Raw genomic sequence first — 25,777 nt, forward strand, 5'->3', positions numbered from 1 at the left:
ATTTAATCACTACAGAAGTCTGCATGGGAAACACTATCCTCTGATTTTATAGATGAGAAAGTTGAGGCAAAGAGAGGCTTACTAAATTGTCTGAGGCCATAGGTACCAAACCTATGAGTCTGTGCCCTTGACTCACTGCTCTTTACTCACAGCCTTGCCCTAGACCAGTGGTCGGCAAACTCATTAGTCAACAGAGCCAAATATCAACAGTACAACGATTGAAATTTCTTTTTAAGAGCCAAATTTTTTAAACTTAAACTTCTTCTAACGCCACTTCTTCAAAATAGACTCGCCCCGGCCATGGTATTTTGTGGAAGAGCCACACTCAAGGGGCCAAAGAGCCATATATGGCTCGCGAGCCGCAGTTTGCTGACCACGGCCCTAGACTACACTGTCAACTATTTCCTAGGCCTGTGAACATATGTATAGACAGGGATTCCCTTCCATCCCCACCCCACTCTCATGCAGGTGCCATTGTCACATCTATCACACCCAAGAGACAACTCCTGGCTTGTCTTCTAATGTCATCACCCAGTTATTCCTGAAACTCAGAATTCTTTGCATGCCACCTGTGCCCAGTGCCAGACATAACATGTGGACATAACATCTGGGCTATGCCCCCTCCTGCCCGGTCCCACCATTCCTTGGTCTCCCACATGCTGGAATCCAAGCATGGGACTCTACCTAAGTAAGACTTTTCTAAACCATACTTACACTGAAATGACCACATTTATTCATATTTCATTCTTATTTTAATAGTTATGATATAGCAGGAGTACAGAAACAGCAGGCCCCATTAATGAGCACTTTCTATGAGCCACCGCACTGTGCTAATTGAATCACTGTCTAATTTAATCTAACCTGCAAGGTTGATGTTACTATCTCCATCTTAGAAATGACAATGTAAGACTCAGTTTAATAGCTAAGTTACTGAGTTGAAAATTGAAACAAGTATGTGTGATTCCAAGTCCATTTTGTCAGCTTCTACCTTTTGAAATTCGTGATGTTAAGAAGGCTTTTGAGTTCCACCCAGTGCCAATCACTGGGCTGTGCTTCTGTTTTCTCCGCCATGTGTTCAGTAGGCTTCTGTTTATCAGGAAGCTTTCTGTTTACTCACTTTTTGTCTAATTTCTGAAAGTGACCTGAGAAAAAGTTGGAAGAGCATCCTGGAGTGACATGTGAGTCTCCAGGGTTGAGCGGTTTTCCTATCCGAAGGGTTATAACAACATCTCACAGATGGTGCATGCTCTTCATCAGCGCTGTCTCCCTCTCGGCCTGCAGCTTGTCTCCTTTTTAATCTCTCCTACTCTCTGCCTCCACACTTTTTATATGAGAAGAGTAAAGTGTTATAGCACCTACCTATTTATCTGAGAAGTGCTATAACATCTACCCAGGGCTATCAAAAATTACCTCACTTTGTCTTGCAAACAAGGTAAATTTTATTTGAAAAAAAAAAAAATGAGGAACTCATGCTGACAGTATTTGCCCTGTGTTGAAGTGGTGGTACTTGGCAGAATTAAAACTCAGCAAAGCACTTTGGTATCCAATCCATCAGAAATGCAACCTAGTTAGTCAAGGCTGATGGGGCCCCGTGCTGCCTGCCAGGCTCCTCTCTCTCCACACAGAGGGCACCGTGGGCCACGTCAGTACCTCTCCCTCTCCTGTTGCTCGGCACTCAGACAACACTGTGCAGCGGAACAGTACAGGCTTGGGGGCCTGAAGGACTTCGGGTTTGACTCTCGGTTTAACTTCTCATTGGCAACTTCTGAACCTCAATTTCTTTACCTGCTAAAAGGGGGTAATAACAACTTAGCCCTGTAATAATGTCTCTTTTCTTTCGGTCTGAGTGGAAGAAAAAGAAGCAGAGTCATAGATACAGCCAAGAAATGTACAGAGTCCTAAGAATGTCAGGGAGTGTCATGCATGTGAATGGCATGTCTGGTGCCCTAACTCAAATAACAGTTAACAACACATATACAGTGTTTATGATGTGCTGGGCATTGTTCTAAACACTTTACATATATTAATTCATTTCATTCTCAACAGCATTCCATGAAGTATTATTATTATCACCATTTTATAAATGAGGGAAACTGAGCACAGAGAGGCTAAATGACTATTAAAATCAGAGTCGGGATTTTAACCCAGGCAGTCTGGCTATGATATACTGCCAACATTTTTTTTTTAAATAAAGAAAACCACTGATTATAATAGTTTCTTGATTAAAGAACTAATATTCCAACAATTGACTAATTGAGCATTAGTGAACACTTGGTGTGTAAAACAGATTTTCACACTTTCAGCATTCCATTGGAATTCCATTTGATTATTTACTTAATCGGATAAATCCCAAATGCAGTATGAGCCTTTGGGCTGCAGCCCCCGCTGGCAGTGGGTCCTTGGGGAAAAAGCAAGAGCAGAAGAGCCCCTTCCCAATCTCCACATGGTAGGCAGAATCCTAAGACAACCCCCTTACATATAATCCTCTCCCCTTGAGTGCAGGTGGAACCCATTACTGTCTTCCATTCAGTAGAGCTTGGTCAAGGTGATGCCTGTCACTCTTACAGAGAGAGGGTCTCCTTCTGGCCTTGAAGAAGGAAGCCATGTGTTGAGATAGGACCTGAGAGGAGATCACATACAAGGACCTAAGAAGCAGCCCCCAGCTGATAGCCAGCAAGAAAGCAGGGCTCTCAGTCCCACAAATACAAGGAACTGAGACAACCTGACAACCCTGTTAGCTTGGAATAGGACCCAGAGATCCAGAAAGAAATACAGCCCACTGCCGCCCTGATGACAGCCCTGTGAGACCCTAAGGACAGGGCCCAGTTAGCTGTGCGCAGCTGCCTGACCCACAGAAACTCTGAGATAACAAGTATGTGTTGTTGTAAGCCACTGAATTTGTGGTCATTTGTTTGCAGCAATAGAACTTGAATATGCACTGCCTGTGTCATCATATAGGTTGAAAAATGGGACTTGACAAGAATAGATAATACCGGAGGATTAAAATACAAACTTTATAACTAATCTAACTCCTTAATTTAGCACAAAAGGATGTTTTCTGGGCATTAAGTTAAAAATATAAAAGAAGAAATACAAAGAGAGTAGAACTTAAATGTTCTCACCAAGGAAGAACAAAAAGATAAACATGTGAGGTGATGGATTTGTTCATTAACTATGAGGAGGGGGTTCCTTTCACATCGTATACATATATATCAAGTCACCACAATGTACACTTTAAATATCTTACAATTTTACGTGTCAGTTATACCTCAATAAAGCTGAAGTTAAAAGAAGAAGGAGAAAAACACACAGGCAGATTCCCTATCTAGGATAAAAAATAGATATACCAATAAAAAGATGTTTCTTCCTTGAGCTATTTTTTTCCCAACTGGGCATTTTCCTTCTTTTGCAAGGTTGTAGACTCAAAGAGCAGAGCACCTCAGAAGTCTCTCTTGTTCATTCTCCTGGCTCCAGGAAAGGCCCGACTTAAAACAAATTTAATGGAGAGGTGTCTGCTCTTAAACTTCTCCCTTGACATTCCAGTGACTTAAAACCTTCAACCTCAGAAAATTCCTTCTGCCCACTGGAAGGTCTCCTTCCTAAGCCTGCTTTGCGTTGGCCGCTTCCTGGAGGGGTGGAAAGCAGGCTGTCTGCATTGTACACACAGTAACACTTCATATATTTGAAGGCAGATAAATCCCTCTTAATGCTTGTCTTCCTGAGACCAAAATCCCCTCGCTCCCACCCCATCTCTCCAGCTCCCTGATGTCTCTTGCAAAGGCTTACTGCTACCTGTGTCTCTCTCTTATTAGAGTGTATGAAAACCCAACCATACGAGTCACAGTTCTCTATCAGGTTGAGGGGGGATCAGAGATTCGACTTGACCACAGTGTAGCTGAAGAGGGCCCCACAGATTATATGGGGGTAAAAGGGTCAGGAACAAGAAAGAGAGAAGTATTAAGGAATCAGGAGCTGGTGAAAATGCTTCTTAAGGAATTAAGCAGGTGCTGCCAGATGAAGGTAAGAATTATTCTGAAAAGAAAATTTAACACGAATATTGAAAGAACTAGGAGTTGAAGAAAGGGGAGATGACCTGGTTAATTTTGATCAGTGGTTCTCAAAGTGAAATTCATGAGCCAGCAACATCAGCATCTCTGGAATATTGGTTTCCTAGGGCTGCCAACATGAATTATCACAAACCAGTGGCTTCAAACAACAGAATTTATTCTCTGACAGTTTTGAAGGTTAGAAGTCCAAAACTGAGGTATAAGCAGGACCCGCTCCCTCTGAAGGCTCTAGGGAAAGACCTGTTCCATCCTTTCTCTTAGTTTGTGGTGCTGCTGCCAGGCACCTTGTCTTGTGGACACATCACTCCAGTCTGCGTCTCTGTTGTCACATGACCTTCTCCCCTGTGTCTCTGTCTCTGGGTCTCTTTTCCTTTTTGTATAAGGACATCAGTCAAATTGGGTGAAAGGTCCACCCTACTCCAGCATAGCCTCAGCTTCACTAATTACACCTGCAATGGCCCTATTTCCAAATGATATCTGCTCTGAGGCCCTAGAAAGAGCATACATTTGGGGGGAACACTATGCAACCCACTGTACCCAGGAACTAGGTATAAATGCAAATTCTTGGGCCCCACCCAAGACCTACTCAGAAATTCTGAGGGAGGGGTCCAGCAAGCTAGTTTAACACGCCCTCCAGGTGATTCTGATACTTATAAACTTTGAGAACCACTGATCTTGATACAGCTGAGGCATTTTCCAGAATGCACCAAAGCAACCTTAACTCAGAACTCAGAAATTCATAGAAACAGAAGAGTATCTCCAGTGACATGCAGAGTGAGCCACTTCACTTGAAAGTGGGGTTGTGAGTTTATCTGGGGGAGGAAACATATTATTTGCTATGAATATATTGAGAGGGTGCCTGCACTTAAGCATCAGGAACCAATGTGTGACTGTTTCGGGTCATCATGCACTCAGGGGCAGTCCAGGAAAGGCTCTGAGTGGAAAAAGATTCTGCCCTCAGATCACAGTTCATAAATGGCCCCTCCTTACCCTGATGGTACAAGGATCCTGAGGGAAGTGACATCCAAATCCAAACAAAGCTCCTAAGCTGGTCTGAGACCCAGAAGTGGCAAAGCCAGGGATCAAGGCAGTTGGGAGGAAAATACACCAGCTCTCTGTGCACAGGAAGGAGAGAAGCCATCCTCAAAGGAAACATTTCCAGCTTCCCCTTTGCTAAATAAACACACCTGCCTGGGATGGTAGATGAAGCTCCTGAATTTTAGTACCGTCAGCAGAACTTCCTGGCCATCTGGGAAGCTTCATGCTGTATCCTTCAGACCTGCTGGGCTTTTATTGCAGAGTGTGGCCTGGAGACTTTGACTGTCTCCCGGGGTGCAGTAAATGAAGGGACATGAAAAGAAAGCAAGATAGCATTCAAAATCGCCCCTTGCACAATGTGTAATGGAAAATAAGCACGCTGAAAATAAATGGCAGCATGTCCTTTGGGGACTCTGCACTGCTGCCTTGTGCCTGGGTTTCTATTCTTCTGGAAGGAATTATGTGGTGATGGTGGCTTCTGCACAAGCTGTGGGCTCAGGTTTCCCAGACAATATCCTGACTTTGGATGCAAGTGTCTCAGCAAGATATATGTCCGTCGGCCTGGGAGAGTACAATAGCTGCTTGGTGGCTCGTTAGAGGAGTGAATATATTAAGCCAGGCAGCAGTTTTTATTTTTAAAATTCAGCCTCTTTCTGACTCAAACATGCCTGGAGGAATAATTCTGCTTACTACCTTGATTTTATGTAACCTTGTTCCACCTAAAAGCTTAAAAGCTTCTTCAGAGAGAAATCGGGACATTTAGATCAAGTATTGCTCTGATTCTGCATCTCTTCTACAGTGTGCTTTGAGATTTGGGGAGTTCACATGCCACGTGGGCTCTGTATCTGGTTAGTGTGGATGCCACTGGTGAGCTGCCACATCTGCAAGCATGATTTGGGGAAGCTTGGATGAAGGAAGGCCCCACCCACCCCCACCACCAGAGGTCAGGACTAGGAGATGAGACGAGGGCTTTGTAAATGAGATCTATCGCCCTCTCTACATGCCATCCACCTTGTTGGCCTCCTTCCACTCTACCACCCCTCCCCACCCACCCCCCTACCCAACCCGCATCTGTTTACCCCTCTTCCCTCCCCTCACCAATCCCCATAAGGGGGTCAGTCAGGGAATGCCCAGGGCTTTGTACTCTGCCTTCCCCATGACCACCGTTCATAGACAACACTTTGATACTAGCAGTCACAAGCTCCATTTCCAGCAGGGCGGCACACATGGGGACAGAAGGAGGGGTCCTCTCCCCAATCCACTCCATCCCTCATCCTTGCAGGAACAGAGGCACTTAGCAGACTCACAGAGCCAGAGAAGGAAGAGGAGAAGTGTGTTTTGGAAAGTAAACAAGCCCTTCTGAAGAAAGCCTTGCTTTGCTGTACCTACATATTCCAAGTATTTCTGCCCACCCCAGCCCACTCTAGGGTGCAATCCCCAAGCTGCTGTGCATTAAAACACAGGAGGAGGTTTTCCTGTGGAAAATTCACTAAATCCACGGGTTCTGAAATGCCTGGAGGATCTAGTGAGAGATTAGCCATCAATAAACCATCAAAACCAAGCAAAACAGAAAAAAGAAACAGAGGGAGGAAGGGAGACGAAAGAAAGAAAGGAAGGGTGGGTGGGAGGGAGGGAGGGAGGGAGGCCCTAAAAAAGAGCTCAGCAGGGCACACTTCCTGTTCACTTCAGTCTCGGCAGAATATTCAGCCACACATGGGATTGGAGAATGGGGATGAGCAGAGGAAACGTAGCTGTGCTTTGGTGGTATGTTGTGTCTGTTTTTTAATCAGCTTCATTAATAAGCAGACTTACTGAGATGCCACTAAATTATGGACTAACACAACAAGTGTTATGCAAACAAAATATGAAGCACCTGAAATCTTCCTGGTAGCACTGCCAAATGCTTTCATAACACTGTCAACAGTACAGCATCGGAAGCGCTCTCATAGGTATAGTGTTGGAGATAAGGACTTCCCCTCCTGGCTTTTACACACAGCTTGATGAATCTTTTTAATTAGAAAATCTGAAATATAATGCAGAATGTTCCAAAGAAGGTCCCTTCTGAGTTAATATTATGTAGACTTTTTTTTAAAAGATCCTTTTTGAGTCTCATATTGTTTTTGCTGTTTTTATGCATAATGTTTTTATTTTTTAATGATTTTTTAAATACTATTTTTATTGATTTCAGAGAGGAAGGGAGAGAGAGAGATAGAAACATCAATGATGAGATCGAATCATTGATAGGCTGCCTCCTGCACCCCTCCGCCCCCACTAGGAATCAAGCCTGCAACCCAGGCATGTGCCCTTGACCAGAATCAAACCTGGGACCCTTCAGTCCACAGGCTGACCCTCTATCCACTGGGCCAAACCAGCTAGGGCTATGCATAATTATTTAACATCTCTTTATTGTTCCAGTCCTGCAAACTGGTTTATTTTTTAGGTGGGTGGGGGAGGTGTTTTTTTTTGTTGTTGTTGTTTTATAGGCTTGTCTCCCATTTCCTGTCATGGAGTAGGGGAATAGATTTTAATTTTGCAATAAGGTTGCTTAAATCGCTTCCTCAATCTCTCTCTGGAGAACAGGATTTCAATAAAAACATTTCATGGGCTCTTAGATTGTCTTTCCTTTGTTGCTCACTGCTTGAGAGATGGGGAGAAAATGGAAACTATTGTCAAGGATTCAGGCTGGCAATGAAAGAGCGTGCCAGATTAAGTACAAATTGGGAGGTTGGTTTTGTGCTTCACACTTTCAACAGGCCGCCTCCCTCCCTCCCTGGGGGCAAACAGGAAAGAGAGGTGTTAGGTTGCCTTCCCACACTCCCTTGCTGGCAGCTTTGCTCCCTCCCAGGGACCATTTGTGTGCTTCGGGTAGTGATAAAGTAACTGCTTTTATCCCTCCTGAAAATGTTTATAGCCAAACATTAGAAATTGCCCTGGAAAGTAGTCCTATAAATTTCCTCCTGACCCTCACCTTCCCCTATCTTGAAACTCAAGATGAATCAATCCTAGAGTGAGAAAAGGGAGGAAGACCTTTGAAGGGTGAAATCTGATAGCAATTTCTTATCTTATTGGCAACCCTCTGCATCTGCATGAGCCACACAGTTTGGCAGGGGTGACTGACACTGGCTGGGAATCACAGCTCCTGCAGAGAGGTTCCACGCCTGAGCTGGAGGTGGCTCAAAGACACCAGCCTTCCTGGAGAGAGTGACACCCTGCTCTCTCTTTGAGAGAGTGACACCTGGCTCTGCAGGCTGATGTGCATGCAAGCCAGGCAGGAAAGGTCACCCTCTCCAAAATGCTGAGGCAAAAAGTGAAAAGGCCTCCTTTGCCAAGTTTGTGAATTCTAGGAGACTCCCTCCCACCAGACCTACACCAGGGTACTAAATGTCACCTAGGGGAAAGAATCCAGTATGGCACAGTGGGGGTTCGGAGCTAGTCACCCCAAGATGAGCTTCTGTAATATGCAGACAGTTTTGAGCTAAAGGCAACTTTAGCTGCAGGCTCAGGAGAAACTTCTGCCCCTCCCCTGACTGCCTGGATGAACTTGAATTAGGGGCCTTGCCCGTAATGGAGATCATCAAAGATAACCTCCTTTGTCCTATCTGTAGACAGGACAAATGTCTATTTACTAAACATTTGCTCTTATCATCTGCAATGACCGTTTGAAGCCCCGAAGTGCATTACCTCATCTCTAGCTCAGGATGTCTCATATACCCATGTTCCCCTTCTATCTAGAACCTCTCCTGCATGTGGGGCCTCTGATTCTCTCATGTATATGGGGTTCCCACACATATATATGTATTAAATTTGGTTATTTTCTCTTGCTAATCTGTCTCATGTCTACTTGATTATTAGGCCAGCCAGAAGAACCTTGGGGGTGGAGGAAAGTTTGTTCTTCCCCCACAGCACTCAGTCAGGACTTACCATCAGAGTGGCTTCAAGAGTTTGGGGTGCCCTTAAGGCTTCTCAGGCAGCCTGGTGCTTCCTGTGGGGTCACACATACCTGCCTTTGCCTCCTGGCTCTGCCTCTTATCAGTTGTGTGATGCTGGTGTCCTTTTCTCCATCTGTAAAATAGAAATAATAATCTATATAATAAAAGCCTAAGTGACCCTTACGGCAGAAGGACCAGAATGACCAGTCGCTATGATGTGTACTGACCACCAGGACTCAGACGCTCAATGAAGGAAATGCCCCCTGGTGGTCAGTGCACTCCCACAGGGGAGTGCTGCTCAGCCAGAAGCCAGGTTCACAGCTGGTGAGCGCAGCAGTGGTGGCAGGAGCCTCTCCCGCCTCTGTGGCAGTGCTAAGGAGCAGCAAGCCGAGTGTTAAGGAGCAGTGAGCAGGTGGACAGTAAGGAGCGAGGGGTCCCAGACTGCAAGAGGGTACAGGCCGGACTGAACGACCTCCCCACCCCCAGTGCATGAATTTTGTGCACCGGGCCTCTAATTTACCTTATAAGGTAATTGTGTGAATTAAATAGAGCAATGTATAAATTTTTTGCATGGTACCAGGCATGGAGTAAGCCCTAATGAAAAGCCAGTTATCATGCCATTAGTGTGATGGTGACTTTGTGATGATTTCACAGTGACTCTGGGCTGTTGGCAATTTTGATCTTTTCACAGGCTGAGAGTCTGTGCTTACAGCACAGCCTGCTTCTGGCGCGCCTAATCCAGACCCAAGGGTGGGCCAAGAGCCCTGTTGTCAGGAAATTTAGTCCATTCTGATCTATAAAGCATTAAAGTCTCCTCAGCAAAGCTCTCTTAAAAGTATTTACATCACAGACAAAATGTCTCTGACATACAAGTAACACACATCGAGCACATAAATAACAGCCTTTTTACTGGAATCAAGTAACGCTTGGTTAGTCTCACCCTATCAAGTGCTCTACATGAGTCACCCTCATTGTGTATCCTAGTCATGAGGGATAAGAGATGAGCCGTTCACGCACATGACTGTAATTGGCCTGAGTTTCACACAATAAAACTGCAGTTTCCATTTTATTTCCTCATTTTCCCAGTTCAGGACATAAAATAAGTGTTTGCAGTGACTACTTTCCTGATTCTGGAGATATTTCAAAAAATGATGAAAGTCAGACAGTGCTTTCAAAATTTCTGAGACTTATAACTGCTCCCCACTGTCTCCAAGGCCAATCAGACAGGGCTTCCGAGGCCCCATTCCTCATCTTCTCAGACAGCAAGCTGAATTTCCCCTTTACCTTGTTGTTCCTTTCTACCTGACGGCCTACAAAAGCTTCCATGTGTGTGCTGCAGGAGGGGCCTGCATTCCCCAAGAAGGATTTGAACATAATATTCCTTCCCTACTCACCCAGATCGTCCCACCTCACCAGAAAGACCAGTGCCTCATTCTTCTCCATGCAACTTAAGGCATCTAGAACATTCTTTAATGCCAACTGCTTGGCCACCAGGCACCATGGCCAGTGCTTGCAACCTACAGTCGACCCTTGACCTAATCTGGTCTTACTTCATTCACTCCCAGATCCTGCATGTGCTCCCTCCACAGCTGGTGACAGTGTCCTCAGCCTCACAGCAGACGTTCTACAGGGTGAACAGAAAAACTGTGAGTTTAGCAACCTGAAATCAAGAATTGGTGCTGCCTACCTCACAAGAAATAAAATTGTCTTGGGAACTGAGGGGTTGCCTGTTGAGAAGTGAGACTGGAAACCAGCGGCTCAGCAGGCTCAGCCCTTTTGCTCCACAACTTAAACCCTCATCCAACAGGACCCTGACTTCTTGTAAATGAATATAAGTCATTAAATTCCAGGAGATCTTTTCCTAATTTCCCATCTCTACCCATGACCAGAAATAAAATCTCTCTCTGGGACCCAGTCCCATTTTGAATGGCATGTGTTTTCTAACACTCTTTCAGTGGAACAAGATTGAAAGCTCTCCTTCATATTTTAAACCACTTATGATCAAAGAATATTACTCATATTACCACTGAAATACACAATTTCTGCCCGGCCAGTGTGGCTCGGTGGTTGAGCATTGACCCACAAACCAGGAGGTCACAGTTTGATTCCTGGTCAGGGCACACATCCAGGTTGTGGGCTCAATCCCCAATAAGGGGCATGAAGTAAGTAGCCAATCAATGATTCTCATCATTGATGTTTCTCTCTCTCCCTTTCCCTTCCTCTCTCTGAAATCAATAAAAACATGTTTTTAAAAAGGAATATATAATTTCTATATTCTTAGACAGAGCAGTCATCAATTACCAGGAAAACAATGCCTGTAAGCAACTGGGACAATCACTTCCATCTTCAAAATTGGCTTTGGCTTCCTTTAGTTCATATAAAGGCTCTCCCCAGGCTACACATTATACCATGAAACATTCTTACTCATGGATTTCTGCACAGAGTTAGGATTCTGTTAGGAGGACACAGGAAGGATGGGATAGATATTCCGTAGGCAACCACCAATGTCTACCTTTTATGGGGCAACCTGAGCACTGATGTCGTCCTTACTTAATCCTTATCAAATTCCCGTAAAGTGGAGAAAAATATGGGTGGCAGCTAATTCTAGATGGAAAAATACTACATGGTAATGACATGATACATGTCAAAGTAAGTCCATAACAAAAGACAAAGGACACTGCCTTCTACTCCCCATTTCCCACTTTTCCTAAATAAGCTCTCACTAGATATAAAACTTCATACTATGCACTGTCTTTCATAACCCGAGGGACCTCTTCTGTCTAAGCCTCCTCTCTCTTGGTTTAGGAGGGACTCTATGTCAGTAAAAAAGCACATTTCATTTCACTCTGCATCTTTGTCAAGCAGATGTTCCTTTAGAAACTGCAGAGATGAAGTTCAAAGGGTTGCAGGGAAAAGGGAAAGCAGGTTGTGTAATGAAGACAGGCTTATCTCACCATTATGTGGCTTATTGGCTGAAGAGCCAGTAGACTCAGATATAAAGGGTCACACAAACTTCTGGCTTCTCCAACACTTATGTCCGTTACAAAGTGGCAATCCTCTTTTGTCTCTCTCTACTCAAGAATGACGAAACTGTGATTGTAAGAACTCAATTCAATTGCCAATTCAGTTGCCTTAAACAAAAAGATTAATTGTCTCATCTAAGTGAAAAAGTAGGGAGATCAGTGATCAAGAGTGGTTCCTACAAGGTCCTAGCTCTATGCTATATAGTTCTCATGGCTATGATAAGTATGAAAGTTCCATGGATAATTTTCATTTTTAAGCTATAGGAGTTCTGGACCTTATGTCTGAGAATAACAACTACTATCCTAACATTCCAGGCAAGAGTAACATTCATCCTAATTGGATTATGTTGGTCACATGCCTTCCTCCTGAATAGATGACCATGATCGGAAAATAGAATGTGTTTATTGTCTTCCTTAACTTGATTAACTAGGAATGACCCCTGGGCCATGGAGTGTTAAGTTGAACCATCTGAAACTGCTAATAGTCAATGATATTTGACTTGCAAAAAAAAGTAATTTCATATAGTTCAGCCTAATACGTGGAATGTGTATGGAAAAGGATGAAGCCAAATGAAAATCTAAGTAGTTAAGAAATTAAGTAGGAAACCAATACATTCAATGTATGATCATTGCAAGGGATGTTGGTAATATTTCTCTGACTGGCTTTACTGTGTCCTAGCTATGTGAAGTAAGTAAATTTTTAAATATCTCTGTGCCTTGGCTTCCACGTTTACAAAATGTAGATTATAACAGCACCTACCTCAAAGGGTGGTTGTGAAGTTGCAGTGAGTTAATACACAAAAATTTCAGGATAGTACCCAACCCTCAGCAGATTATAAGCTATTATTATTGTTGTTGCCTTGTTATTTCTAGGCAAATGCAATGGCCTCCATTTGCCATCACCATGGTACTTCATGCATACTTGGGTAATGTGCTATTTTGTAACCAATAGCAATAGAGCGCTAATGTCCGGGGGGTTATTAAAAATTGGAGTTATCATTCAATTACATTTCATCACACTGAGAGAAGGTTGTTTTCATTTGTGTGCTTACCCACAGCAGCTCTGCAATCACCACACTCTCAAAGCCAATTAGAGTCAGTGAATTACCCAAAGACATAAAATTAATGAAATTTTCTGACATAATTGTTTTCTAGAAAGCACAGAGTGGCACAGACTAAAATAAGACGACTCGTTTCATATGTTTCTCAATCCTAAGGAAAATGCCAACTTGCTCATTCTTCCCCACTCTCCTAAAGAAGGTTTGTTTGTTTGTTTGTTTTTTGTTTGTTTGTTTTTAAATCCTGGCCCTTCACATTATCTGTAGCATCCTTAGAAAATCATCTTGGTTTATATTCTACCTCGACCAGAATTTTATAAAACCATCCCTGCACGAAGCCCATCCTCTCCCATTTCCTCTGCTCTGTCCTCAGTGGGTACTAGGGCTGCCCTGACAGAGTAATGGCAAAGGGAATGTTGGGTGATGGGGGAGGGATGGAGGGTTCGGGCAGAGGAAGAATTATTCGAAAAGATGAGTAACACAGCCAACCACTCCCCAGGCTGCTGCTCCTGTCACCTCTGCTGTGCATGTTGGAGCATGAGCAGAGGAGAGATGTCTTCTTCCTTAAAATAAGGTGTTTAGACTGCATGACCTTTAATCATGCTCAGCTACAAGCTTCTAAAACTCCAGGGTTTGAAGACTCTGGTGACATGCCTTCTAATCAGTTCTAGCTAAATTCCCAGGGGCATCATCTGTTAACACATTTTACCCAGGGATAGACACAGTGCTAGGCTCCAAAAATACAAGACCATAGCAGGCCATAGCCTGCTTTGCACCCACCAAGCAGAGGCTCCATCAGGAGTTCCTTCACAACACAATCAAGGGTACCATTTGAGCAAAATTGTGGTTTATAACTATTTGCTTGGATAATAAGGTCATTGTATACGAATCACCTTTAATTAATTCATTTAGCCTTTTGCATGATGCCAAGCTGTCATTGCTACAAAGATACCAGCCAAGTTTTAATGTGTGGGGATTCTATATGGAGCAACTAAGCTCTTTGTCTTCATTAGCTCATGGAACCCTCTCAACACCCTCTGAGGTAAGATGTACTAGCCCCACATTACTTATGAGGACATTAAGGTTGGGTTCAAAGAGGTTAAGTAACATTCTCAAGGTCATACAGCTAATATATGGTGTAAAGGAGGTGAGACTTGAACCTGCTTCCATAGGGAATTTTCTTAATTTTTTAAATGCCTGTGTTACAGGCTACCTGAACACAGATCATTTACATTTCTTGGCCCCCTCACAGGACCCAACACACTGCTGTATACTGACTAGAACCTCACAAACCTCTTTGATTTGCCTTCTCTATCTATTAAGGTCAGCTAAGCTCCACTTTGGACTTCTAACAGCTGTCTTGTCCATTTCTGACCTCCTCCCCATCTTGTCATAATATCATCCATGACTACTGTGTACCAAACAAAAGCAAGAACTATTAGTTTTGGAAGCCTTAGCAGGTATGACATGAATTCAGAAAATTTGGCTCTCAGCCTACTGAAACTTGAGGAATCAAGCAAGCACATGTTGTTGGTCAAGTTTGGGGATTTTTCTAAAGATGTGTGGCTCCCTTAGCTTTCGTTCCACATTCTTTAGGTGTTTGGCTGGATGTTCAATGTAGAGCATTAAATTTAACTTCCCAACCCTGATAACATCCCAGCATTGTTAAATGCACAAGGTACTTGGTAATTCATCTTACTTGAAATTTTCACAGCTCGGTAAGCATGCATTCATTACCATAGAAATCATTTAATGTTTAACAAACATATCTGGCATACTCTCAGCATTCACATTTTCCATTTTCACCTGTCATGAAACATGCTATGTGTATAAAAATAAACAATTCATGCAGAGATGCTTTTTCACTCTAAGAAAAAAGATGTTTGTTTCAAATTCTTTTAAGAGAAACGTTTCTCATTTCTCAACAAGCTCTGTGTTTTGACTCTGAGTAGCTATACCTCAGCAAGGTGGATCCTCCTTCCATTCAAGACCCAGTTTAAGATTCACACCCTGCAAGGTTTCCCTGAGTAATAACACATCTACTTCTCATTCCCTCAGGATATACGTATGCAATTTGTGCAACATGCCCTGCCCTGAGTTGATAATCTTTGGGTTTACTAGGTTACATGAGTGTGGTACCTTCCATTAGACTCACAGTTTCTTCTATTTCTCTTTTGTTTCTCACACACTCTTTTGTGTTTCTCACGGTGTTGTACCCTCTGTTAACACTCTATAAATGTGTGTCAATGTTGGGCACCAGGGTATCAGATTTCTTTAAAAATATCCTACAAAGACCCACCAGAAAGCCACAGGGAGGATGTCCCAAGGAATATGAAAAATCTAGCCTGCTCCTTCCTTTTAGATTGTCCACAGTGAGTGGGAGAGATGACATTTTATAGATGGAACAATAAATAATATAATTTAGCATGTAGATTCTTGATGTTCTCCAATATGCAATTTTAATGAGCTTCCCTGTGACAGAAGATATAAACTGGCAACCAGCTAAATTGTCCAGGCATTCATGTATATCTTGTCCTAAACATTTTTTACTTAAAGAATATTTACAAACTCATAAATAAGCTGCCAAATTTTTTAAAAATAGGATATGTCACAAATATCTATGTTTCTAGCTTCTCTTTGAAAATAAAATATGTTTTTCCTTTTGGAAAACAGGCAATGCTGGGTCCATATTCCCATTCCAAGATCCCTTTGGATGAGGTACGAATCTTCCATTTTATCATAGTGCTCATCATTTTCTACTTTTTCTCCAGCAGAGTCAGAGGTCAGCTAACATCTATTCATCTTTTCACCTAGAGTTTTTCTCTTCAGAAAAACAGGAAAAAGAAATAGATTGAGAGAACTGCAGGGTTTTGTTTGGCTTTTCCAAAAATGGGAGGGTGGGGGTGGCGACAGTTCTGTGGAAAGGAAGACTATGACCACATGTTTAACAGGATAAAGTATGTTTGAATGAAAGAACACAGCTTAATGTTTCATTATAATATAGAATATGATAAAAATTATAATCAGTGAACTGGTCAGGAATATATTCAGCTGCAAGTAATAGAGAACTCAAAAACATTGGCTTAAATAAGGACTCGGGTTCCACAGAGTTGTCAGAAACACAGCCTCCTTCCAGCTTCCTGTGTTACCATCTTTTGTGTGGTTTTCATGTTCATGATTGAAATGCATTTAGCATGTTTCAGGCAGAAAGAATGAAATGGACAAAAGACAGCCCTCCCCTGATCTCTGCCTGTGTCCACTCCTAGTTGCAAGGAAACTGGGAAATCAAGTTCCAGACTCTAGACATGTGAAAGACAAAGTCGTAGGGGGTTTAAATGACATTTGAGCATGCCCTTTGATGTTATCGCCACAATCAGCATATAGAAAGCTACGTTTGGAATAGATAAGAACCAAAATGTCAATAGAATACATTCGTGAACCTGCCTTCTTCACTCATTCATATGGCCCTGTAGGAATCTGAGGTTGCAATCCTTGGTCCATGACCTTTTGTAATTCTTGTGAATGCAAACTTGAATCATTTAAGGTGAGAGACCAGTATATACAAAGAATCACTTAGCTGAATATAGAAGCCCAGTGTAACTCAAAGCATCCCTCCCTCAAAATTGGGCTTTGTTTCCCTCTGTCAGGGCTCATGCAGTAATGTTGGTAAAATAATAAAATTTTATTTCTTTGTAAGAAATGGCCCTAAAATGAAATCCAACTAGCTTTATAAGTAACTTAAGTCCTATATTTATAGAGTCATTAAGGGTCTAAATGAACACTTAAATTTTTCTACCATATTTTATTGCATTGTGTGTGGGATATTATTGTTATAATAATATTTGCAATTTTGAGGATTCACTAAGGATTTAGAATATATCTCCAGTGAATTCCAGGGGTCTACTATGTGTAATAAACTACTAACTGGGTGGTAGAGATCAAAGTGGTAAATACCCTTAGGGAATCAGGGGAGGAATTAATGTGGGTTGGCCTAATGAGGAAGATTTGGACTATTCACTGGAGGAGCTAACAGACACACAGGCAGACTAAGCTAAAGTGATAGATTCTTTTTTCAAGATTGCAGCATCTTGAAACATCTCAGTCACCAAGAATTCAGGCATCCTATAACTTCCCTTATCCAGAACACCAAAACAAGCACAAAAGGCTATTAAAATAGCTAAAAGAGACCTCACAAAGTCCATATGCTAAAATGTGTTTTATTCCAAAGAAATCCTCACACAGAGACTATTTACTCTTGCTTCATTTAAAAGTTGACTAAGATTGTTGAGCTGGTCTCTTTAGTCCAAAGTTAAGTAGACATGGCTGAATTAAAGAGAAAGCATAGAAGTAGACCTATTGATATAAGCACAAAGTTATACCAACAGAATTACAGCAAGGAAAAATGCAAGAAGTACACTAAAAATCAGAATTCCAAAGACATGGTCACCCACGGCCATCAGAACACTTAGGTGAATCTTGGATCAGTACAATGATTATAGTTTTTAATCCTCATTCTGACTTATCAAGAAAACTTGTGCTGAGAATCACTGTTTGGGAAGTTAAAGTAATATGTTTCAGGACTCAAACATATTTCATTTAAATGGTTAAAATAAATATGCTCTCACTCTTAAAGGGAGTAAGTTTCAGTCATCTGGAAAATTCTTACTGTGGAGAACTTAAATCCCTAATAATCCTGGAGAGATGTGACTGTTCTATCTATACTGGTGAAGTTGTGTATATGTTCAATTTGTAAAAACATAAGAAAATAATCAATGTTCCGTAGATAACCATCCTTTATTGTAATCCATTTTGAGTGGAGCTATAAATATTGCCATCCTTGAATACAAAATGAAATAAACATGCTCAAGGATATTTATGGACTCATACTAACTCCTCAGTCAATTTGATTCATATACAAATTGCCTCCAAAGCACTCTCAACCCCTTCTCTCTCACATATAACACAGGTAGGACTGGACATTATAAGACAGAAAACAGAACAACTAAAGGAATATAGTGTTCATTAACCACAAGCATATGGAACGCTCAAGCATGTTTTAATGAGTGTGATTCAACTGAACCCCAGTACTGAGACGTGCATCACTTCCAGTAAGTGCACACTAAATATGTTCCATTAAAGGCATGTTGAGAAACAGTCTCAAAATCAGGCCCTTCTAAATTACTCTTCTGCTCAATAAGCCCACTGCCTAAAAGGGTATACATTAAATGGAAATAATATAGTGCTCAACAGGAAATAACATAGAGCTCATAGCAGTTGGTCCTCCTCATATCACTTTGATAGAGTGTGCTTTTCCCTCCAACTAGAATGGAAGAAGGGGTTGGACTTTATCAGTGCCCTCTTTCAGGTGTTCCTTGTCAGGTCAGGCAGCACTATTTGCCTCAGGAGTGGGAAGAACAGGAAGGGAAAGAACACTGCTCTGGAGTCTGTGTGAAAAAGAGGAAATGTACATCTTGTCTGCATCTATGAGTCTAGTGTGAGGCCCATCATCTGCAGGAAAACCATTGTTTTGGAGAGCACCTGGAGATCACAATGCTAAATATAGATAGGAAAAGAATGTTTCTGAGGTTGAAGACTAAAGCATCTTTTTGTGCTATCAACCTGACACTCAAATTAGGAACCAGCATCATCACCATCATCACCATGCTTATTACATCACCTACCACTTTTTTCAGGTTTTGTATGAATGAAGCTTTATGCCAAGCATTTTACATACATACATGCTATTATTGGATCCAATGAAGTAGCTATTCTTCCCCTAAGGAAACAGAAGAGTAGATAAAAATACTTGCTTAAATGGTAGGAAGTTGTAGAATTAGGATTTGAAGCCAGGCATCTGACTCCACACCCCATTCCTTAAGTCACCGATCAATGTTATGCTCACCAAAGTAACTACTTCATCCTACAACTTCCTCTATAGAGTCAGACTCAAGGGAACTCTCCCAGTCCTGCTTGGAGGAAGAGCTCAGTCCAAGAAGGGTGTCAGTATAGAAACAGAGGCGTTCAAACCCTCTGGGGCTCGCATGGACAGGCTCAGATTCTGGCCTTTGTTGCTCTTTGACCCCCTACACCTCACAATTAAAATTTCTAGCTGCTATTATCCTCTAAATCTCCTTTCACTGCCTTGCCCAAGTTTTGTGTGACTACAACCCATCCATGTAGTTATATCCCAGAGAGGGCAAGAATGATTGACCTGTAGAGAGGGAAATAAATATATATAAGATCAATTGCTTTGTCTTAGAGCTGCCAGGTATTAAAAGCCCCAGGTAAGTTTACACATCACTTTGTGGTTTCTGTTAGCCACCTCTCAGTCATCCCAAATATGTCTACTATGATCCTTTTCATTCTTCCATAAAGTTGATTGGCTTCTCTCTGCTAAAATCTTTCAGAATTACTTTCTTCTGGTTCCTTGTTCCCAGATCTTTAAAATTTTCCATCCCTTTATAGTTGGCCATGGAGATGAAGCCAAATGCTAGGGCTAGCCAGAAGGAAGAAATGTTCCATTAGGAAGGAAAGAGGCAAAACTGTTATCACCCCTTCTGAATGCCATTCTGTCCCACCCCAGTCACTACTTTTGCTTAGAAAAAAAAAGGAAGACTTAATACATTTTCCTTTGTAGTTAAACAGTGGGAATCAGCTTCTTCCTACTTCCACCTTTTTCCTCTTTGTTTCTTTTGCCCAGTTGATGGTTTCTTCTAAGAACGTAAGTGATTTGCCTACTCAGGTAGTCAATAGAACCTAATTCCTACACTTCCCCCTTCTTACCCACCCACCACCATACTCTTTACCAGAGCTGCCACCACCTTCTCATGGACTTTACAAAAGTTGCCCACTCTCTAAAGAACTTTCTACTTATTGGAACTAAAAAGAGCTTTCCTATCTCCTACAAACTTATCACCAACACCTTCAAAGTCTTCCCTGTACCAGCCCACACACACTGGGTTAGGGGAAAAGGAGGGAAGTTGGATCAGCTGGAGTAAAAAGTGGCTGGTGTGGAAAACTGGGAACTAAGAGAACATCAAGGTCAGCCCCAGGGTGAACAGCTGCCCAGGCAGGGCTAGGCTGAGATAAGAAGCCAGAAGCCACAGAGGGTGAAATCAAGAGCAAAAGTACATAGGTTTAGAGTGAGATAAGAGGTGGGAACCATGAGAGGGGATGAGTCACATGGAGCAACCTAATGCCCAGGGCCAATCCAGAGGAGGAGCCAGGTCAAAACAAGTCATGATAGTACAAGCATGATCTGAGGTGAATCCAAGGACAGGGATCAAAAGGCAGAAATAGGGCAGAGCTGAAAAGAAGCAGAAGGAATCAAGTATAAAACAAGAAGATGGGAGAGACAGGTGGGGTACAAGGGCTGAGCTTCTACTTCACCACTTAGACACCAACCATCTTTTTGTGTCTGTTCATTCTAGAAGCATATGTGGGTACATGCACTACAAAGCCACCACAAGTGGTCTCTAATGGTTTATTACTCCCTGATCTGAGGTATTGTTTTCTAATAGATAACAAAGACAAGTGCATCTAATAGATAACAAAGACAAGTGCATCTTCACCACACAGACTATTCCTTTGCTACTTAGTTTGGTGGCAGATCTGGACTCAAGTCCCAATTTCACTAGTTAAAATGAAGTTGACCTACATTTGATTGGTTTTGACCCACTAAATAGCAATTTCATATAATTTGACCTAATATCACTTGAACTTGAACAGGTTACACTACTTCTCTGAGAATCAGTTTTATTTTCTGTAAAATGCAGTAAATAACATCAACCATGCTGCAGTGATTAGATGAGGTCACACATTTTAAGGCACTTGGAATAATGTCTCACAGCTAGTAAGTGCTCAATAAATATTAGCTATTATTATCCCTAGTTTTCAGGGATAATAAACATTTTGGAACTGAATTTCATGGTAAAACACTAAGAACACCCCCAGTAGGGAGTCTTAAACAGACATAAAATGGTCTGGGTACCCCGCATACAAGGCCTGCAGTGAGCTGTTTTGTGTACATATAACTCAAGTGGCAGTGGAGCTTAAAACCATACTTGGGTTTTGGAGTCAGCCAGACAATGGGTGAATGAAACCTACTCCACCACAGAATGACCTTGAGCCATCACTTAACCTTTCTGAGCCTCAGCCTACTCCTGAGTAATCTGAGGATAATAAAAGTACCTGCAGAAAGACTGCCTGCGATGTGGCAACACAATGCCTGGCATGTTGTGAGTACTCAGTGGATGGTAGTCCTTACATGCTGACCAGACCTCAATTCTGACCCTGGCCTGGTCATTAAATTCAATTCCCAGCATGCCCTCCTATCCTTTGTTTATTTACCCACTTCCCACTCAGTTCTTGGACTTGTCTTGCCTGGAGGTCCTGGATTTAGTGTGCTGTCTACCACTGACCAATTTTGTTAGATGGCTGGTGGTTTCATCTCAGGCAAATCAGGGAGGTGGTTTGGATTAGTCTTGGAACAACTCTTACTTTGCTTGTGGTTTTTGAATTTCAGGTTGAAAAAGAATTCTCGGCAGGTGGAGACTTTTTCATTGAAAATAAAACAGCTTGATTGGTTTTTTTTTAAAGACTTGTTATATTTCTGAGACATCAAATAGCTCTTATGAAGGAGAATATCAATTCATTTTAGTAGAGGGTCATTCAGAAGCAGAGAGAGAAAATTTCCTTCCACATGCAGATGGATTTCAGAACTTGGTGCAAAGAGCTGGCAAGGACACATTGGGTGCAGTTGAGGCCGAAATGTCTACAAGAATTTGGCTGAGCCTGGTCTGTCTGCTGCTTTTCCCAGTGCGAAGTTAAGCGATACCAATAGCACTGCAGCCAGATTACATGTTGCTACCGGGATTCATGTTATGTCATCTCATAGAAAAAATCTGCACAAACATGCCAACTTCCTTCGGTAAAATCAAAGGCCCACTCCTCTCTTTCATCTTCCCGACTCTACACCTCCCAGGCTTCCAAGTTGTTACGTGTGGCTCACCGTTTGCATTAGGATCAGCAGAGTTTATCAGCTTAGCTCAAGTAGGGTGAGTAACCCATGCTGCATAAACAAACCACATGGAAGCAGCTACCGTACCTCAGTATACACTATCATAACGTGGGCAAGTGGGCAGAAGTAACAAGGGCCATAGGACAAGTTCATTTTGATTCAAGAGAATGAGATCTATGGCATAAAGGAATGGTTCTATTGGGATTATCAGCTCAGGAAAAGGTACTGGGCTCAATAAGTCAAGCATCTTGTGTCTTTTTTTTTCTTTTGATAATATATAACCTATGGATTCAAAATGGTCTTCTTTATGGATTCTGTGGGAACAAGTTTAAGCCCAAGAAAAAAATTAGAACTCGACAGTTAGACTCTATTCCAGATTCAGGGGATTTTATGCCTCAATCAGCAACACATCACACTGGGCCTAACAAATTGTACTTGAGAATCCTCTGGGTCAGAAGACAGAACCAATGGGAATTCCTATGACACCCAAATAAGAGACATACAGAAGTCCCCACCCTTAGGAAGTGACTCCTTCCTCTCCAAGTCTATTCTGGGATATATTAATCTTGGCTCAGGGAAACAGAGTGAAAATGAAATAGTCTTGGGAATGTTGTGTATTAAACAAATAACCAGTGTCCCATTCCTATTGATTACATGTAATATACTGGGACAAAAAGGTCATCTTCCTATTAAAATTAGCATCTTGCCCAAAAAGTAGCTTTTACCAAAGCAATGGCAAATGCCATTCCCTTTTGTTCTATGGGTTTTTGTGTTAACTCTAGCCAAAGTTCCTGAGTAGAAAACCAAAAAAGTCATTCAGTAGTGCCCCTTATCCATGGTTTCCCTTTCTGCCATTTCAGTTACATGTGGTTAGCTTGGATCCAAAAATATTAAATGGAGAATTACAGAAATAAATAATTCATACATTTTAAATTGCATAATGTTCTGAATAGCATGATGAAATCTCCTGCCATTCTGCTCCATCCCACCTGGGATGTGAATCATCCCTTTGTTCAGTGTATCTACACCATATATACGCTCCCTGCCCGTCAGCCACTTAGTAGCCATCTTGGTTATCAGATCAACCATCTTGATATTGCAGTGTTTGTGTTCTAGAACCTTTATTTTACTTAATAATGACCCCAAAGTGCAAGAGTAGTGATGCTGACAATGTGGATGCCGAAGAGAGTCCATAAAGTGCTTCATTTAAATAAAAAGGTGTGTATATCACAATAAGATATTTGTAGAGGGAGAAGCCACATTCACATAATTTTTTACAATATATTGTTATAATTGTTCTATTTTATTGTTGTCATTGTTAATCTCTTACTATGCCTAATTTATAAATTAAGCTTTATCAAGAGACCTATGTATAGGAGAAAACGTGTGTGTGTGTGTGGTGTGTGTGTGTGTGTGTGTGTGTTCGGTACTGTCCTCAGTTTCAGGCACCCACTGGGGATCTTGGAATGTATGCCCTGTGGATAAGGTGGGACTACTGTATTTAAGTAACTGTCATTACTGTCATTACTTTATCCTCCCTTATTGAGGGTGGTAAATTAGTCATCAGCACTTCCCAGATGAAGTCACTAAGTTCATGAAAGAAGCTGAAAAAGAACCATGAAAGCCCAGAGAACTAGCCAGCTAATGATGATCTAGTACTGTTTCCCCATCTCTAACAGTGATGCTTCTAGAAATACCTCTTTTCTTTTCCACTGTGGGAAAGTGGCTTATAGTTGTGCAGAATGCTGGTAGTTTCTTTGAAATACTGTATTCTCTTATCTATTTCTTTTTTTTTTTTTTTCTTTTTAAATTTCTTTATTGATTAAGGTGTCACATATTTGTCCTCATCCCCCCATTCCCATCCCCCCCCTCCCCACGCATGCCCCAACTCCCTGTTGAACTTAACCGTTGGATAGGATCATATGCATGCATACAAGTCCTTTGGTTGAACTCTCCCCCTCTCCCCACCCTCCCCTATCCTCCCTCTGAAGCCCGATAGTCCGATCGATGCCTCCTTGCTTCTGGTTCTGTTCTTGTTCCTCAGTCTATGTTGTTCATCATTTCCCCTAGATGAGCGAGATCATATGTCACTAGATATATACTTATGAGAACTGAATGTGAGACAAGCAATAATAGTTATGCTGACAGGCAAATGAATCAGTCTGTAGTGAGTTTCTTTCTGGACCAACAGTTCTTTTGAGACCCAATTTCAATGTCCACCAGTTCCTTATGTGTACATGTCAGCACTGACCCCTCAGCTCTGGATGGTGGACAAATGGTGGTAACGGAGGTCCGACTCCCTCTGGTTTGGTCTCGGCCGGACCCAGGGGCACGGCTTCACCCGGACTAAGGGGCACGTGGCCTCACCCGGATCTAGGGACACATGGTCTCACCCGGACCCAGGGACGCTTGGCCTCTCCCAGACCCAGGGGCACGTGGCCTCACCCGGGCCTCGGTGCACGAGGCCTCACCCGGATCCAGGGACACATGGTCTCACCCGGACCTAGGGACGCTTGGCCTCTCCCAGACCCAGGGGCACGTGGCCTCACCCGGGCCTAGGTGCACGAGGCCTCACCCGGATCCAGGGACACATGGTCTCACCCGGACCCAGGGACACTTGGCCTCTCCCAGACCCAGGGGCACATGGCCTCACCCGGGCCTAGGTGCACGAGGCCTCACCCGGATCCAGGGACACATGGTCTCGCCCGGACCCAGGGGTGCGTGGCCTCTCTCAGACCCAGGGGCACGTGGCCTCACCTGGACCTAGGTGCACGAGGCCTCACCCGGATCCAGGGACACATGGTCTCACCCGGACCCAGGCGCGCTTGGCCTCCCCCAGACCCAGGGGCACGTGGCCTCACCCGGGCCTAGGTGCACGAGGCCTCCCCCAGATCCAGGGACACATGGTCTCACCCGGACCCAGGGACGCTTGTCCTCTCCCAGACCCAGGGGCACGTGGCCTCACCCGGGCCTAGGTGCACGAGGCCTCACCCGGATCCAGGGACACATGGTCTCGCCCAGACCCAGGGGTGCGTGGCCTCTCTCAGACCCAGGGGCACGTGGCCTCACCTGGACCTAGGTGCACGAGGCCTCACCCGGATCCAGGGACACATGGTCTCACCCGGACCCAGGTGCGCTTGGCCTCCTCCAGACCCAGGGGCACGTGGCCTCACCCGGGCCTAGGTGCACGAGGCCTCCCCCGGATCCAGGGACACATGGTCTCACCCGGACCCAGGGACGCTTGTCCTCTCCCAGACCCAGGGGCACATGGCCTCACCCGGACCTAGGTGCACGAGGCCTCACCCGGATCCAGGGACACATGGTCTCACCCGGACCCAGGCGCGCTTGGCCTCCTCCAGACCCAGGGGCACGTGACCTCACCCGGGCCTAGGTGCATGAGGCCTCACCCAGATCCAGGGACACATGGTCACACCCGGACCCAGGGACGCTTGGCCTCTCCCAGACCCAGGGGCATGTGGCCTCACCCGGGCCTAGGTGCACGAGGCCTCACCCGGATCCAGGGACATATGGTCTCACCCGGACCCAGGGACGCTTGGCCTCTCCCAGCCCCAGGGGCACGTGGCCTCACCCGGGCCTAGGTGCACGAGGCCTCATCCGGATCCAGGGACACATGGTCTCGCCC

This window comes from Eptesicus fuscus, chromosome 4 (assembly GCF_027574615.1).
Source record: "Eptesicus fuscus isolate TK198812 chromosome 4, DD_ASM_mEF_20220401, whole genome shotgun sequence".
Lineage (NCBI taxonomy): Eukaryota > Metazoa > Chordata > Mammalia > Chiroptera > Vespertilionidae > Eptesicus > Eptesicus fuscus.